At 39.8% G+C, this 16,477-nt stretch overlaps 1 long non-coding RNA gene across 1 annotated transcript in view; it reads left to right on the plus strand.

Moving 5' to 3' along the window:
- Positions 1–16,477, plus strand: part of LOC142150075 (uncharacterized) — a 400,752-nt gene that overhangs the window by 69,625 nt on the left and 314,650 nt on the right. The window lies entirely within an intron of this gene.

The raw sequence follows: 16,477 nt of genomic DNA on the forward strand, positions 1-16,477 counted from the left end.
TGCTGAATCAATTAATTGATTTATAAGTTTAGATTCATTATCAAATAACATCTTTTTTATTGGACCTGTCCAAATACAACTAGCATGGTGATCTCTTCAATTTTTTTTATAGTGACTGTTGTCACCATTTAATGTTATGAAGCCACAATTGTTAACCTCACTGCTAGAGTTAGGTACCACATTTTATTTTTCATTTATTTTTTTATTTTTTTTACACACCTTTTTGCAGTAGATTTGCTTATTTAAAGTTGCAAACCTATGCTAAGTTCTTTGGTTTAAACATTTATATAATACACAAGCAATGTTACTATATGTATAGCATCCTTTAAATAATATTTGTACATAAGTATAGGGAATAATGCACCATCTATGGTAAATCATTGCAGATATTAGAAGTCACCTAGGATTTCTGTGACCTTTATACAAAGAATTGGTCTACAACAAGTCAAATACTCTAGTAAAGTCAAACTATTATTCAGGTCAGTAATAGACAGTCCCTGAATACGAATATGTACACGTCAAATAGTGGCTTTATTTGCTCTTTAAATAAACCTGTAGCAAAAATAAAACTGCATTGCCATTTAAACATCCCAGTAGTTGACAGGCAAACTTACTTTCAAGAAGGATCTTCATATTTGTGCCTTGGAACAAGTCACGTAGGACATTATTAACATGTCCATTAACTTCCAACAGGCGCATATTTATCCAGCCTGTAAAGCCATTTATTCTTGCTTGTTTGGACATTGCTTTCACTTTTATCAGTTATTCCAGACACCCTAAAACAATTTAAATTTCAATCAATTTAAACCATAAAAATACAAATAATTAGAACAATTGCATATATGTGTGTATATGTCCCCTTCACTAACATAAATTGTAGATTTGTAGAATGTTTCGGTTGCTATTTATGTAACAATCACACCTTGTAAATGATAGTTATAAATAATATTACATTTCATACAATAAATTCCAGTTCAGGGAGCTAGTTTGCTCAGATCTAGAGACAGGAATCTAAAGATTGACACCTGGCAATTTCAAGGACCAATGACCAGAGGAATCCAATGACATGTTGAATTTTGGTAGGTCAAGAACCTTCGACCTATGAATGAAGACCTTAACACTGTTACTTTGTGATATCACTGCTTTTTACAACTGTACAGTGTATAAATTGTTCATCTCTGGCTTTGGAAAACGGACTGTTCTGATAGACGCTTGTGTTATTGTTAACAGACGCAAGTGTATGTATGCCAAACTATGCTTTTTAATACCTTGCAAATAAAATCTATGTGCTGTGAAACAACAGCGATCGCATCAGAGATTCTTTATTGCAAACAATACATATGAATATAACAGGACTTACTTGCATCTGACATTTGCACCTGCTTCTGACTGGAGAGGTGGGATGGGGGGTGGGAGGTGTAACATAGGCTAAGTGCATTAAGGGCATGTTTGCGTAATAGCAGAAGCACATTTACGCTAGATTAGCTGTGAAGCAATATATAATAAACCGGTTGAAGATTCTCACCACTCCCACTATAACATAAAGGCTTGGCTCTTTAGCCTGCCTACTGTGGTGCAGCTCTTATAATAAGGCAAAAAAGGGGAAAAGTAGCGCAAAACTTTAACCATATATTTAATAAACCTTTAAATAATTAAAAAATGCAAACATATGCACATATGTAGAAAAGCAAACAAAATGTACAACCATTAATATTGTTATCAGTCGTAGTAGGAACACAGTCCAAAGAATTCAAAGTGATAATACAGGAAAGATCCCAGATCTTTGCACAATACAGATAAATCGTGATAGTAATAGATAGTCAATTGCCAGCTATCAGTGCGCTGGTTATCTCAATAATAGGCACAACTATGTGTGCATTCCGCTGAGAGTTCAAATAAACACAGTATAACGGAGAGATGTTAAACCCTGTGTGAAGGAAAGTATAGTGTAATTCAACTCCAACCTGTGTAATGAATCGCTGTTATACAGCTGGCAACTCAAGTCTCTCCGCGGGCATCCAGATCTGTGTAGGCAAAAAATACAGGATTCCTACCCCGGGGTATCGATAAATGACCAAATCATTTGCAGAAAGTGAGAAGTTGAGCTCCAATGGCCTTATAATAAGGGGCATATTTAATTAGTATTCGCGGCAGCAATTACGCGCGGCCGCATAGGTCCCGGTACAGCAACATCATGGATTTCTGTGCGCACCCCTGTGAAATCCGTACTGGCACTTTATAGCCGCATCCCCGTGTAATCGAGCTCCTGAATCCTAATTGAATATACCCATAAGAGAAGTATTATATATATATATATATATATATATATATATATATATATATATATATACACATATATACACATACTGCTTGAACTTGGATCCTGGCTTTGCTTGTTTTGGACTCCCCCTCTGGATCTCGCTCTGGTACCTTATAGCTCATTCTGGTTTTGACCTCTGGCTCGGTGGCTACTCTTGGATCATCCCTGTGTACTTCGCCTTCGGCTGGGTCTGACCCAGATCGTTTGACTACTCCTGTCCTCTTCGCCACTACACTGGTGACTAACTCAGAGAACAGCGACCTGCACACCCTTCACAGCAAAGTCCATACCTCTTTGCAAGGGTCCCTGGTAAATACAGTGGGTGCGTGAGACTCGATGCCTCCTTGCTTCGTTGTGCTGATACCAGCTGGTGGTCACCTCTGCAATTACTTGACAGTAGTTAGTCTACACCAGGCTGCTACATTGTGACATAACTGAATAGACTTTTGAACATGTCCGCACACACAAAGTCAGACAGACACAGAAACTGATTTATAACACTATAGCACATGCACAATGTGATATTATACATTATGCAAAAATATAAACTTACTTTGTAACACATATTTTTTTTTAGATGTCACATCTCACTCATTGGATATCACATTTCAACATTTTTCAGAAATAGTAGCACATCACACAAATACATAACTTAAAGCAGTGATCAGCATCCTGATACACTTAATGGGCAGCAAGGTGGGGTCACTCTAACCTTTCAGAAAGAATGCACATTAGCCATAATCTCAGTAAAAACTTACACTTAAAAACAATACATTTACTTAAAGAAAGACACCTATCAGTAATAATATATCAGCAGGCATTTTAAACAAGAGTTACAAGCTATAACAAGCAAATATAATAATAATGCATTAAGGAGCTGGAGGCCGCAGTTGAAGGCTCAGAGGGTCCATTGCTGACTTAAAAGGATATGTCAAGTGAAAAATATTTTGTTAGTAATTATCCCTCTCCCCCCAACTAGCATATATGTGGGACTCCCATTCATGAAAAGTTAGGAGAACTCACCTCTGCCCAGGCTTCACCAATTTTTTTCTCCTGGGCTGTGTAATCGGTTATCTGTGTTGGAAAGTGATAATGTTGTTTGGATTTGAAGTCTTCAGTGTCAATACACTAAAGTTCCTTCTTTAACAGAGTTTAGCACATCTGGAGGACTGATTGGAGTTTACTGCCTTAAAAAGAAAGTCAAGAGGTGCAGTTCAAATAATGTCAGTGCACATTATAAAAGTATTTATAAGAAAAACAATTTTTTATTTTTTTTTATAAATACCTTCTTTAATCTGACAGCAACCTTGAGACTCTTAGAAGTTTGTTTCTGGTGTCAAAGTTCAGTTTTCATACACTGGCTTTAGTGGTATGAAGCTCCATGCCTCCACCCAGTGGGGATTTCACTTGAAACCAAATAAAAAAAAATTAACAACTAAAAGCTAAATGTTTTCTTCTTCTTATAAAACATATCATGTGCTTTACAAAATAGAAAATGTTGCTTGTTATTTTTCTGTGCATAGTGTTGCTACGGGTGTTCATTTAGATAAACAAATGTTTTATACACACTTGTAAACAATTGTTACTGACAAAACAAATTGTGATTAATGTTGTTGCTGTGGACATAGTGCTTAAGAACACATTTCTCTTTAAACAATAATTAAAACACAGCACGGACTCTAGCTTTTTTTATTTTCTTCACTACCTGTTGCAGAGAGGATAGACACAAGAAAGCATGGTGCAAATAAATATATATATATATATATATATATATATATATATATATATATATATCTATATATATATATATACATACATACATACATACATACATACAGGGCCGGATTGGGACTAAAAATCAGCCCTGGCATTTATAGTACACAGGCCCACCTCAGTCCCAGCATGAAAGAAACTGTGTGTGCCGAAAAGGGCGTGACCACATTGTGTTGTGAGTGTGGCCAACATGGGGCATTGATACATACATTATAGTAAAACAGTACATTTATCACGCCCTCTCCGCCACATCACGCCATCCCCAGTGGGGATGCTTCTGGTGCTGCTGACATCCATAAGGGTGGGAACTTCCTGTAGAGTGAGCAGGGAAGCTCTTTGTCTCACGAGATTAGCAAATCTTGTGATACTTAGAGCTCCTCTGCTTCCTCTGCAGGCTCTGTCCTGTCCGGGAACTGAGAGCAGCTATCAGCTCCCTTCCTCTAACCAGAGCTGGATTAAGGCTCAGGGAGCCCAGGGTATTTAAGACAGCAGGGCCCCTATTATGTAACATGGTTATCATTTTAGACAAATACACAGGCAATACTGTGTGCACTACTGTTAGAAGCACACAGCTCTGCCTTCACAAGCAGTACATTGTGAAGCGGGACATACCTCCCAACTGTCCTTGCAGTCAAACCAAATCCTGACTAAGTGAGACAGTCACCCAAATTCAGGACTGCCCCACCAGATTCAGGACAGTTGGCAGACTGTCCTGCTCTCTCCTACCTGTCTTGGTCACTTTCACCACTTGTAGCAGCTGGTTCCTTTAGCTCAGTTCTTTTTTTGTCTTGATCCTGGAATATTGGATGCCCAATTCTGAAAAAAATGGGGTACATGAGATTTAGAAAACTCCAACCAGCCCCGGTGTTAAAACAATAGCACTCACGTTTTATAATTAGGCCTCTCTCCAGTCCCCACAATAATAATATTCACATTTAATAAGTAGACCTATTTCCCTCCAAACAGCCCGAACATTAAATTGCAGACAGTCCCAGCAATAAATTAAATAGCATCAAAGTTTAATAAATATAGCCATTTTCCACAACCATCCTCAGCAATAAATAATTCATATTCACATTTAATAAATAGCCCTCCTCCCCAAGATCAGCACCATATTCAATTGATAGCCCTAAACCACCCCAGCATGAAATTAAAGGTTCTTTCACCTCACCTTAAATAATTAGCCCCCCCCTACACTCCACCGTTAAATAGCCTACCTCCCACACTATATTAAGATCCTCCCTTCCCTCACATATTATATTAAAATACTGCGCGCGCACACACACACTATATATACACATGGCCCCATACACACACACACACTAATATATACATGGCTCCCCAAACACACACACACACACACTATATATACATGGCTCCCCAAACACATACACACACACACACTAATATATACATGGCTCCCCAAACACACACTAATATATACATGGCCTTACACACACACTAATATATACATGGCCTTACACACACACTAATATATACATGGCTCCCCAAACACACACACACACACTAATATATACATGGCTCCCCAAACACACACACACACACTAATATATACATGGCTCCCCAAACACACACACACACTAATATATACATGGCTCCCCAAACACACACACACACTAATATATACATGGCTCCCCAAACACACACACACACACACTAATATATACATGGCTCACCAAACACACACACACACACACACACACACACTAATATATACATGGCCCCACACACACACACACACTAATATATACATGGCCCCACACACACACTAATATATACATGGCCCCACACACACACACACTAATGTATACATGGCCCCCCACACACACACTAATATATACATGGCCCCCCCCACACACACTAATATATATATATCCAGACTCCACACAATGTACTGATACACACACAATTGCCAGCCAGTCACACAGCCCCCCAGTGAGACTCAGCCCCCCCAGTGAGACACAACCAGTCTCCCCCAGTGAGAGACACAGCGCCAGTGCCCCCCCAGTGAGAGACACAGCGCCAGCCCTCCAGTGAAAGACACAGCGCAGAGCCCCCCCAGTGAGAGACACAGCACCAGCCCCTCCCAGTGAAACAGCTCCAGCCAGCCCCCCCCCCCAGTGAGAGACACAGCGCCAGCCAACTCCTCCAGTGAGAGACACAGCAATAGCCAGACCCCCCCCAGTGAGACACAGCACCAGCCAGCTCCCCCCAGTGAGAGACACAGCGCCAGCCGCCCAAACCCCCCCCAGGTGAGGGACACACTTGCCTTGTCACCTCGCTGCTCACCGGACAGTTTCAATGTGATGTGCGGCCAGTAATCACATGGGACACGCACCACTTGACAGGTGCTGTCCCATGTGATTAAAATCACATGGCCGCACATCACATTGAAACTGTCCGGTGAGCAGCGCGAAGTGAGCTGCGCTGCTCGTACGGGCATCCTGCCCCGCTGGATCGGCCCAACTAGCCATCGGCCCTTCCATTTGCCAGAAGTGCCCAATGGCCAGTCTGGCCCTGTGTATATGTGTGTGTGTATACATATACATATATATATATATATATATAGTATATATTCGCACACACATATATAGAGAATAATATATATATCGATCAGTCACAACACACAACTACACAACCAACTGAATGTTGTGTAGTGGAACAGCTCTAGAAGGGCAGAAATTGAATGAACTGACTTGTTGGAAAGCTGCCATCCTATGACAGTGTCATGATGAAAGTCACTGTGATTTTAGTATGACTCATTCTAAAGCTAATGTTTGACCATACTTGCCTACATTCCCGGAATTTCTGGGAGGCTCACCAATTTCAGGTAGTCCTCCCGGAAGAGTAGGCAAACCTCCCAGACCCTGTAAAATGCCAAAATTCACTGCATTGAATGGCGGGACGGGGCTTAATTGTGACATTAAGCCCCGCCCCCACTACTATTCTATACCTTGAATTTCTGTATTTTATAGTAGGGGCGGGGCTTTAGTGACATAATTATGTTGTCACGCCCCCTCCTACCCTCTGTCACATGATCTGTACTCCAGGATTTCCCAAAGTACAGATTTAAAAAGTAGGCAAGTATGTGTTTGACTACTGAGATGTATGCTTGATTTTATGCACCTGTTGGCAATGGGTGTGTCCACATACTTTTGGACATGTAGTGAATGCAGAACATATTAAAAAGTACATGTGCACACAGTACCACCAAATGGCACTAGATCTAGCAGCCTACGTTTGTTAGTGGAAAACCTGCTATGAAATAAAATGTTCCCCAATATATCACATAACTTTCTGTGCAGCTTATGGTGGTGTGGATTGGAAATCGAAAAGACAGCGAAAGGCAGAGACACAAAACATGAACCAGTTACAATAGAAAATCATTAAACAGGCAGCTGCTGGCAACCTTGACTATTCACCAATTATAATAACTGAGCTCCCTTGGAGTTTGGAATAACTGTGTATAGACCAGTGTTTTTATTCCGTGTCACACTCATTGCAAGAAACAGAGCCAGGAGAGGGGCAGCTTCTGTTACCAAGGAGGCTGTGGAGATCACCAGAAAAGACTACAGAATCTCTTTTTGACAGTAAACTCACTTGGTCCAGCAACTGAACTGAGATGGTATTCAGAAAATCTACTGTATATCATCTCAGTTCAGCTGCTGGACCAAGTGAGTTACTTGTCTTGATGTGATTAATACGTTATTATAATAATTACAAAGTACATATAGAACTTGAAAGAGCAAATCATAACATTCAATAATCATAATTCATATAAAAGAAAACTATAACGTACACATAGAATTGAAGCTATATATATATATATATATATATATATATATATATATATATATATATATATATATATCTATCTATCTATATCTATAATATAAAAGCCTAGTGGCGTGTGTTAGTCTGTGTGTGGGGAAAAAAAAAACCAAGCTGCAGCGCCACCTGCTGGGCGGAGTTATACACTGACCTACTAAATTCTTAGCATTGTCTAATATTATAAAAGTAAAAGCCTAGCGGCGTGTGTTAGTGTGTGTGTGTGTGTGTGTGTGTGTGGAAAAAACTATTTTCTCAGAAAGGACTCATCCAATTGACCTGAAATTTGGTATACTGACATTATTTGACAAAAAATCTAGAATAGTGAAGTCAGTTAACTTTCATCATCCCCCCTTCCCCACGTGGGAGGGGTAGTAAAGGCTAAATTTACGAGTTGATGGGTCAAACTCATTATCGTGAGGTAATTTTACCTCATGAACACACATGTGTAGCGGCGTGTGTTAGTGTGTGTGTGTGTGTGTGTGTGTGGAAAAAACTATTTTCTCAGAAAGGACTCATCCAATTGACCTGAAATTTGGTATACTGACATTTTTTGACAAAAAAATTAGAATAGTGAAGTCAGTTAACTTCCATCATCCCCCCTTCCCCCCGTGGGAGGAGTAGTAAAGGCTCAATTTACGAATTGAGGGGTCAAACTCATTTTCGTGAGGTAATTTTACCTCACGAACACACATTAAAAAGGGCGCTTGCGTCCGGAAGTAACGCTCTTACCCTGAGGCCCAAATGCATGACAAGAACCTTTTTAAGACCTTAAGTAGCTTGATTTGACTAGAATGCATAAGTATCATGCACGGGTTAACTTGTGTATGTGTATATATATATATGTATATATTCGCACACACATATATAGAGAATAATATATATATCGATCAGTCACAACATACAACTACACAACCAACTGAATGTTGTGTAGTTACTTATTGTGCCACAAAAACCGCTCTGGCCCATCAAAGCATGGACTTCACAAGACCTCTAAAGGTGTCCCGTGGTATCTGGCACCAAGACGTTAGCAGCAGATCTTTTAAGTTCTGTAAGTTGGGAGGTGGGGCCTCCATGGCTCAGACTTGTTTTTCCAGCACATTCCACAGATGCTCGATTAGATGCTCTGACCCAGCCATCACAATTTGGCCCTTGTCAAAGTTGCTCAGATTCTTACGTTTGACCATTTTTCCTGCTTTCACCTCTTGACAGGTGCCATATTAACAAGTGGCTATATATATATATGTATGTGTATCTACTATATAAAAGCCTAGTGGCGTGTGTCTGTGTGTGGAAAAAAACAAAAAAACAAGCTGCAGCGCCACCTGCTGGGCGAAGTTATACACTGACCTACTAAATTCTTAGTGTGTGTGGGGAAAAAAACTCAGAAAGGGCTGAAATTTGGTATACTAAGATGTTTTTAATTTGTTAATTTAATTTGTTAATTGTTAAAAGTGTTTATAAAGATTTTAAAAAAATATATATATTTCTTGAAGGAGAAGTGACAGTTGGGAGTGGTTGGTGGTTGTCGGGGGTGACAGTGGGGAGTGGTTGGTGGTTGCCGGGGGTGACAGAGCGAGAGCAGTGTGATACTCAGGACCGCTGAGAGAGATCCCTGTGTCTGGATAGACAACCGGATAGATGTGGCGATAAAGATGAAGGATGAGGTGATGAAGAAAAATGATGAGGTGGTGACATGTGGACAAAACCACGTTAAAAAAGGGCGCATGCGTCGGGAAGTAACGCTCTTCCCCTGAGGAGGCCTGGGCTATGGCCCAAATGCATGACAAGAACCTTTTTAACACCTTAAGTAGCTTGATTTGACTAGAATGCATGAGTATCATGCACGGGTTAACTTGTGTGTGTGTATATATATATATATATATATATATACACACACACACACATATATATATACATATTTATATACATATATAATATATATATATATATATATATATATATATATGTATATACATATACACAAAAACAGACATGGATCCTCTGCACTCACCATGCACAGACTGGGGTGCAAGAGGGGGTTGCCCACATTTTAAAGACAAGAAAACAAGGATACTCGGCACTCTCCAAACACATAATTAATGCTATACCAAGTACTGTTCTATATTAAAAACAGGGATTGTTAGTTCCACATATTGCAATATATGTTAAGCTGACCAACTGTCGCCAAAGTCTTCCCATTCTGGTCAGTCCTAACATGATCAAAAGCTATGCTATTTTATCTGGGCTTAAGGCTTACCTGAACACAGCTTTTAAAGGCAAGACTTTCCCAAGCACTAGCAGCCATGGGACACCTGGGACTCACCTGACACAAAAATATATATAAATATTTGTGTGTGTGTATAAATTGTCGAAGCCATATAATTGGATGAATGAAAGTATATTGCTTAATATTGTTTTACCGTGCGATTGCGATCGGTACACCACGTAACATGTGGCATGGCGCAATCGCACGATAAAATACGCACGCATACATTCGCACTCTCACATTCATTTATTTATATATTTCGTATTTATAATGGCTCCATTCCACAGTCGTTTATGAGCAGATGATATTTGGTTTATAGTTATACATATTATAAGGTTATATGTACACTTTAGTGATATTTAAGGTTCAGGTTACAGGAAATATGTCATGTTTAGTATCATTTTAATCCCCTATTTATCCGCAGTTGTCCGGTTCATTCGCCGAAGGGATCGCACATTGCATACTCTAGTTAGCGATGTTAGGGAATAAATGTTTAAAATTATGCCATCTGTGTTATGTAAATAGACTAGTTGAAACTGGTTTCTGGGCGGGAGAATCAGAGTCATCAAATGGAGAGCAGACCCCCACCCTTGGAGGGGGTTGTTTGAACTGGCCTATGACCTACATTATACTGGACCCTCCTGAAGCCTGGACCCATAAAAGCAAACCACATCATCTGTATTGTTTTCTCTGTAACACTGAGTGTATATATACAGCTTTGCTGGGACTAGCTGCAGTCATCTCTGACCAGAGTCTTCTGGACTGAAGTACTGTAGATGGTACCAGCGGAGTGCAGCTAAGCATGGCAGTATGTATGTATTTGGTATTGGCTGTACTGTATTATAATTATGTATTGAGCTGCTAAAACTTTTGCTTCTGCTAAATAAATTGTTTGTGCTTCGGAAACACAAGAAATCGCTTAGACAATGCTTATTGGAAAACTATAAAATTACTTTAATAAAATATATATATATGTGTGTATGTATGTATGTATGTATGTATGTATGTGTATATATATATATATATATATATATATATATATATATATATATATATAATATTGCCAGGTACCACATACCACTCTTTACAACATGCCTGAATTTTCTTTACTATATGTCTGTAATTTATTTCAGATGGTTTGGACGCAATGTATTGATATAATATCATGACCGAGTCAAGGAACTTAAATAGGTATATTCGCAAATTGTTTTTTTTTTTTATAAAAGTTCACCTGCATGAAGGTCTTATACAGTGTTAGCTACATCTAACAACCTATATATAATATATATCTAAAAGCTTGCCAACCAGACTCTTAGGGCCCATGTTTCTCTGAGACTACATCTAATTTAATAATACTGAATATGTAGTACAATTATAAAGCAGTTAAGTTTGGAGCTGCGGAATCATTATTAATTAATTCTAGTAGAGGGTTTGTGAAGCATTTTATTACATGTTGGTGCATACTAAAATGCATTCATTCTTGAATGCTTAAGGGCACATTTGATATTCCATTGGATATGGTGCATTTCACCTTACACTAAATGATCTGATAACAGTAATTGCCATTACTGTTTAATACATTGCTCGCTATGTAATGCATTTAAACAAAATATTTTGAAATGTGTGTTACTAATATGCAACAACCGTCTGATGATGTAATCTCCACCAACCTTCATGAGAAAATATGACAGCACAATTAATAAATTATAGCAAACACCAACATAAACCCTACAAAAATTTATGTTACCACCTCGCATTCCTTAACAGACAGCTCAACTTCCTTTCATCAACTAAAGCAGTAATTCATTAACATTTATTTATACAGTGCCAGTAAATTCCATAGCTCTTTACAAATGGGAACAAACACAGTAATGAAACAATACTGGGTAATACAGACACATTACAGGTTTTTCAGACAATTATCAGCCCAAATACCCGATAAACGACCGTTTGGCCCAAAATCACATTAGTGTGTATACTTACACGATGAACGACAGTCGATCCAAAGGACAGATCATCATTTCGTTAGGTTGTTCAGCAGAACTATAAATCTCATGCCAACTGCCTCTCTATCCTGCAGTGTGTATGAAATCATGACTGATTGCTCCACCAACTGCCGATAGTTCCTCAAGCAGTGACTCCTTTTCCATGTATATTTAAATTGGAGATGAGCGGGCTCGGATTCCGCTAATCCGAGCCCACCTGAACAGTGCGGATCCGAACGGGATCCGAGCACTGTTCGGATATTTCCGGCGGGCAAAAAAATGAAAACGAGGCTCTGTCGTCCAAGTCTCGCGTTGAATCTCGCGAGGGGTGGGAGGGAGGGCCCAGAACAATTCCATCTTGTACCTCTTTTTTTGGCATTATGTGCTCAAGCTACCTCGGTGCAACCTTTTGGCCTAAAAACAATATTGTCAGGTGTTCAGAATAGACTGGAAATTAGTGGAAATGATTGTTATTGAATGTTATTGAGGTTAATAATAGCGTAGGAGTGAAAAAAACCCCACAAAACTGGTTTTTAGCACTTTTTATGTTTTTTTTCAAAATAAATCCGAATCCAAAACCTCAAGCAAATCCGAATCCAAAACACAAAACACGAGACACCAAAAGTGGCCGGTGCACATCCCTAATTTAAATTTCTGATGTTGTCACTACCACTCCCACGTGGTGTGATGTCAGAATGTCAGTCAAATGGGAATAATGTGTTTTTAATGGAGAAACAATATTAAACTTGTTTTATACGCTCCATATGACATTTGTCTTTTCCTATATGTGTATATAAGGAAAAATGAGGACCGAATGGGGATGAATGCTTTTAAATGGCCTCGCATTTACATTATAGCACTTACTGTTAAGGGTTAAGTTTTTCCCTAGGATTTTGAATGAGCCAATGAGGTTTTGTGGGACGGGTTAGACATAACATTATAAGAGACAGGTCATGGCAGTTTCCCTCTTTCTCTTCAGGATTTCCAGAGGACATACCTGTCTCAGAAAAACCTAAGTTTACTTTAATGAACTGTCTTTTTTATTCATATTTCGATTTTTATCAATTCTTATTTCTACTATCATTCACTATTGTTTCTTACTTTGCATTCATACATTTCCTTTCTTTAATTTCCCTTCACTATTTCTTTCTGAGCCCTCTTATTTAGTAATTTCCCCAATTTTTTCTCTCCCTTCATTTTTCTATGATTCCCCTCCTTTTGCCATTTAGATATAATCCCATTATGCCTCGTCCCCGCCTTAACACTCTCCCTCCTGTCAGGCTCCGAGAGACTTCTCACCCTCACTCCCCACCCCCTCCTCCCTTCTCTTTCTACTGCCCCCAGACACAGACGAGCAGACATCAAGATCCCAGCAGCGGGTGGAGAATGCCCCGTTCCCTGCAATGATCCAGGCCCTCGATCTCTGCCCCCTTAGTGCGGTGGCAGAGATCGTTCGGTTTCTGCCATAGTTCGCCGGCTTCACAACTCTGCAGAGTCCATTGCTACGAATCAGGTACCCACTGTGCATGCATGCATGACCTTGGCTTTACCTATCAGATCTGCGCCCCCTCCTCTCCTTCAATCGACCATTTGCATGGACATTGACATCACCTCCTCCAGTTCCAGCACCCCTTCACTTTTAAGCAGGTCTATCACGCCCAGGCAGCTCTTCTGTCCCCCCCTCCCAACTTGTCTCCGATCAGTTAGGAAATATTATACCTCTCCCTCACACACCTCGTTTCCTCCATTGCCACCATCCTTTACCCACATTTAGCTAGTCAGATTCAGCCCATTATACCAATTCAGACAGGCAATTCAAGGGGTAGTCTAGATCAGGTTTTAACTCCTCATTGTCCGTAACCCAGCAATTTCTGGTTCATGCTCAGATACACCCACAGCCCAGAGGGACATTGCCCCCTACGTCAAATCAATCATCCACAGGCTCATTATTCACATCTGGCTTGCCAAAGATCACTCAGAAGCACCACCTCTTTCTGCTCAGTCCCCCATTTTTTTCCAGGAAGTTAATCCTCCTACAGTGCCATTATAGGCTCCCCCTTCAGGCTCCTTTTGTCCTTTTCCACCACAAGCACCTGTTTTTTCTGGTTTTCAGCACCCCAAACATCAATCATTTCCCCCCTGCCGCTTTTCTTCCCCTTACACATCATCAATTGCAACCATTGCATCAATCTCAAGATTTTCAATATGGTGGACAAACAGTTTTTCCATATAATTTTTCTAATTTCCCCTCACAACTCGCATGCATTTTACCCATATGGACCCATGTCCTACACACAGGGCCCTTTACTGCAGTCAGATGCACCACCCCAAATTTCTCATTGTTTAACATCAGGACTGAATGTTTCACAGCCCTCTGCTTCTAATTTGGTTCTTAATTCTACCGCCAGTGCTTCATTAACCTCAGCCCAGAATGATCAGAGGGGAAATAGTAAGGGCTATATGGGAGGTTCATAGGCGTGCATTGATACAGCAAATTTAAGAGGTAGTCAGACAGTAGTAGGTGGTTTACCTGAAGTGGCTATGTCTAATATATCCTTATCTCCAGATGTACAGGTCATCGGGGTTGATATGAGATCGGGGAGACAGAGTTCTAGAGCTGTGGAAGGCGATCAGGCTACGGCAGTGGAAGCTTCTGAAGAAGTGGCAGGAGGGCCAGGTGTTCAGGTGCAGGTGCATGGCGAGTATGAGGTCTTCTCATATGTGGATGGACCAAGCTCTGATTCCAAGGTTTTGAGTACAATACACAAGGGGTTCCCACAAGAGAGGACATTGTCAGATGTGCTAACACAGCTATATTAAGGGGCCTCTGCGACAATGCGTGGCAGAAGATTGACCACGGAATTTATGTAGATGTCTTTAGCAATACGGAGCTAGGAAAGGCTAAACTTACGCAAGCAAAAATGAAATATTGGGGGGGGGGGGCTGACGAGGCTGTTAAATCTTATGACAACTGGACAGCAGGTTTTCTGGTACTTGCTTCTACATACTTGTTGACTAGGCCCAATGAACATCAGGACATTCTAAAGTACATGCACATGAATCCCGAGATGCGAGCCATGGCAATAAAATATAGAGATTATATGCCGAGTCTGCTTTTTGTCTTTATCCATTACATTCTGAATTTTTCAGATTCATGGGTTTTAGAACAACGCAAGGCTTTTTTGTGTATAAATGTTTACCCAGGGGATGTTCTATTTCCTATGCATATTTCGAACGTTTCAGTTCATTTTTGCATTGGTGTATAGCGGTGGGATCCAATATAATAGTACAGTGTGTCCCTTATGTTTTCTTCACTTTTTTATTTTTTTTAACAGTTTTGAATTACCTTCTTTTGGTGCCTCTATTATTTCTCCAATTATCTCTGTGACTTCTTTTATAGTAGTTACATCATCTTCCATTTTAACTTTTCACTCACTACTCAACACAATTCATTGTGCATTCTTCTTTCTGTATATAGATGTCAAATTTTTACTAATATTAATCATTATTAATTACTAACATTGTTTACTAACTAGTTTAAAGCATTTTTAATAACCACTTTAAATACTCCGTTTTTTTTAAATGTTCTTTCGGATTCTCATAAGCCTAATTTGCTCTTGATTGTTTAAGTCGGACCACCGTTTTTGAACTTGGAATTTTGTCCTTTTTTCCACTAGTTTATCTTTGCTCTGATTTATGAGTTTTTGCACAATCATTATTTTTGCTTTTGATAGTCGTAGTCATGCTGGTCAAGCACTCTCACCCTCATCTCCATTTCCTTGGGCTCATTGGCTTTGCTCTTTTAAAGTCGTCCGATTTGATTCCTTCTTCTCCATCATCCTCCATCACTTTTGTCAATTTTAACCCCATGGTGTACTAAATAGCTCCTCTTTCCACCGTGGACTATTTATTGGAAACACCTATATATCTTGTGCTCTTCAAACATGATATCACCAAAGGACCTGTGCTTACAGTGTCTCCAGTGATCATCAGCCTTCCATCAAAAACCTCTCATCACTTCCTCATTCTGTTCCAGCTCGGAACTCCACCAACAATGAATAGAAGAGGGAAAGGGATCTAGGTGCATTAACTTTTATTGTGCACAAGACACATAGAAAACTCCACAAATAGAAATTGCTCTTGACAAAGACTCATGGCATAGTCGAAACGCGTTGGAGGCTGGATTTCAGCCTGAAGTCTTGGGACTTCAACTAGAACGCCATTTATTTAGAGAAGTCTGGTATGAGTCCATTCATTATTATTATTGCTGGATGGTTATTT

Source organism: Mixophyes fleayi, chromosome 4 (genome assembly GCF_038048845.1).
Source record: "Mixophyes fleayi isolate aMixFle1 chromosome 4, aMixFle1.hap1, whole genome shotgun sequence".
Taxonomy (NCBI): domain Eukaryota; kingdom Metazoa; phylum Chordata; class Amphibia; order Anura; family Limnodynastidae; genus Mixophyes; species Mixophyes fleayi.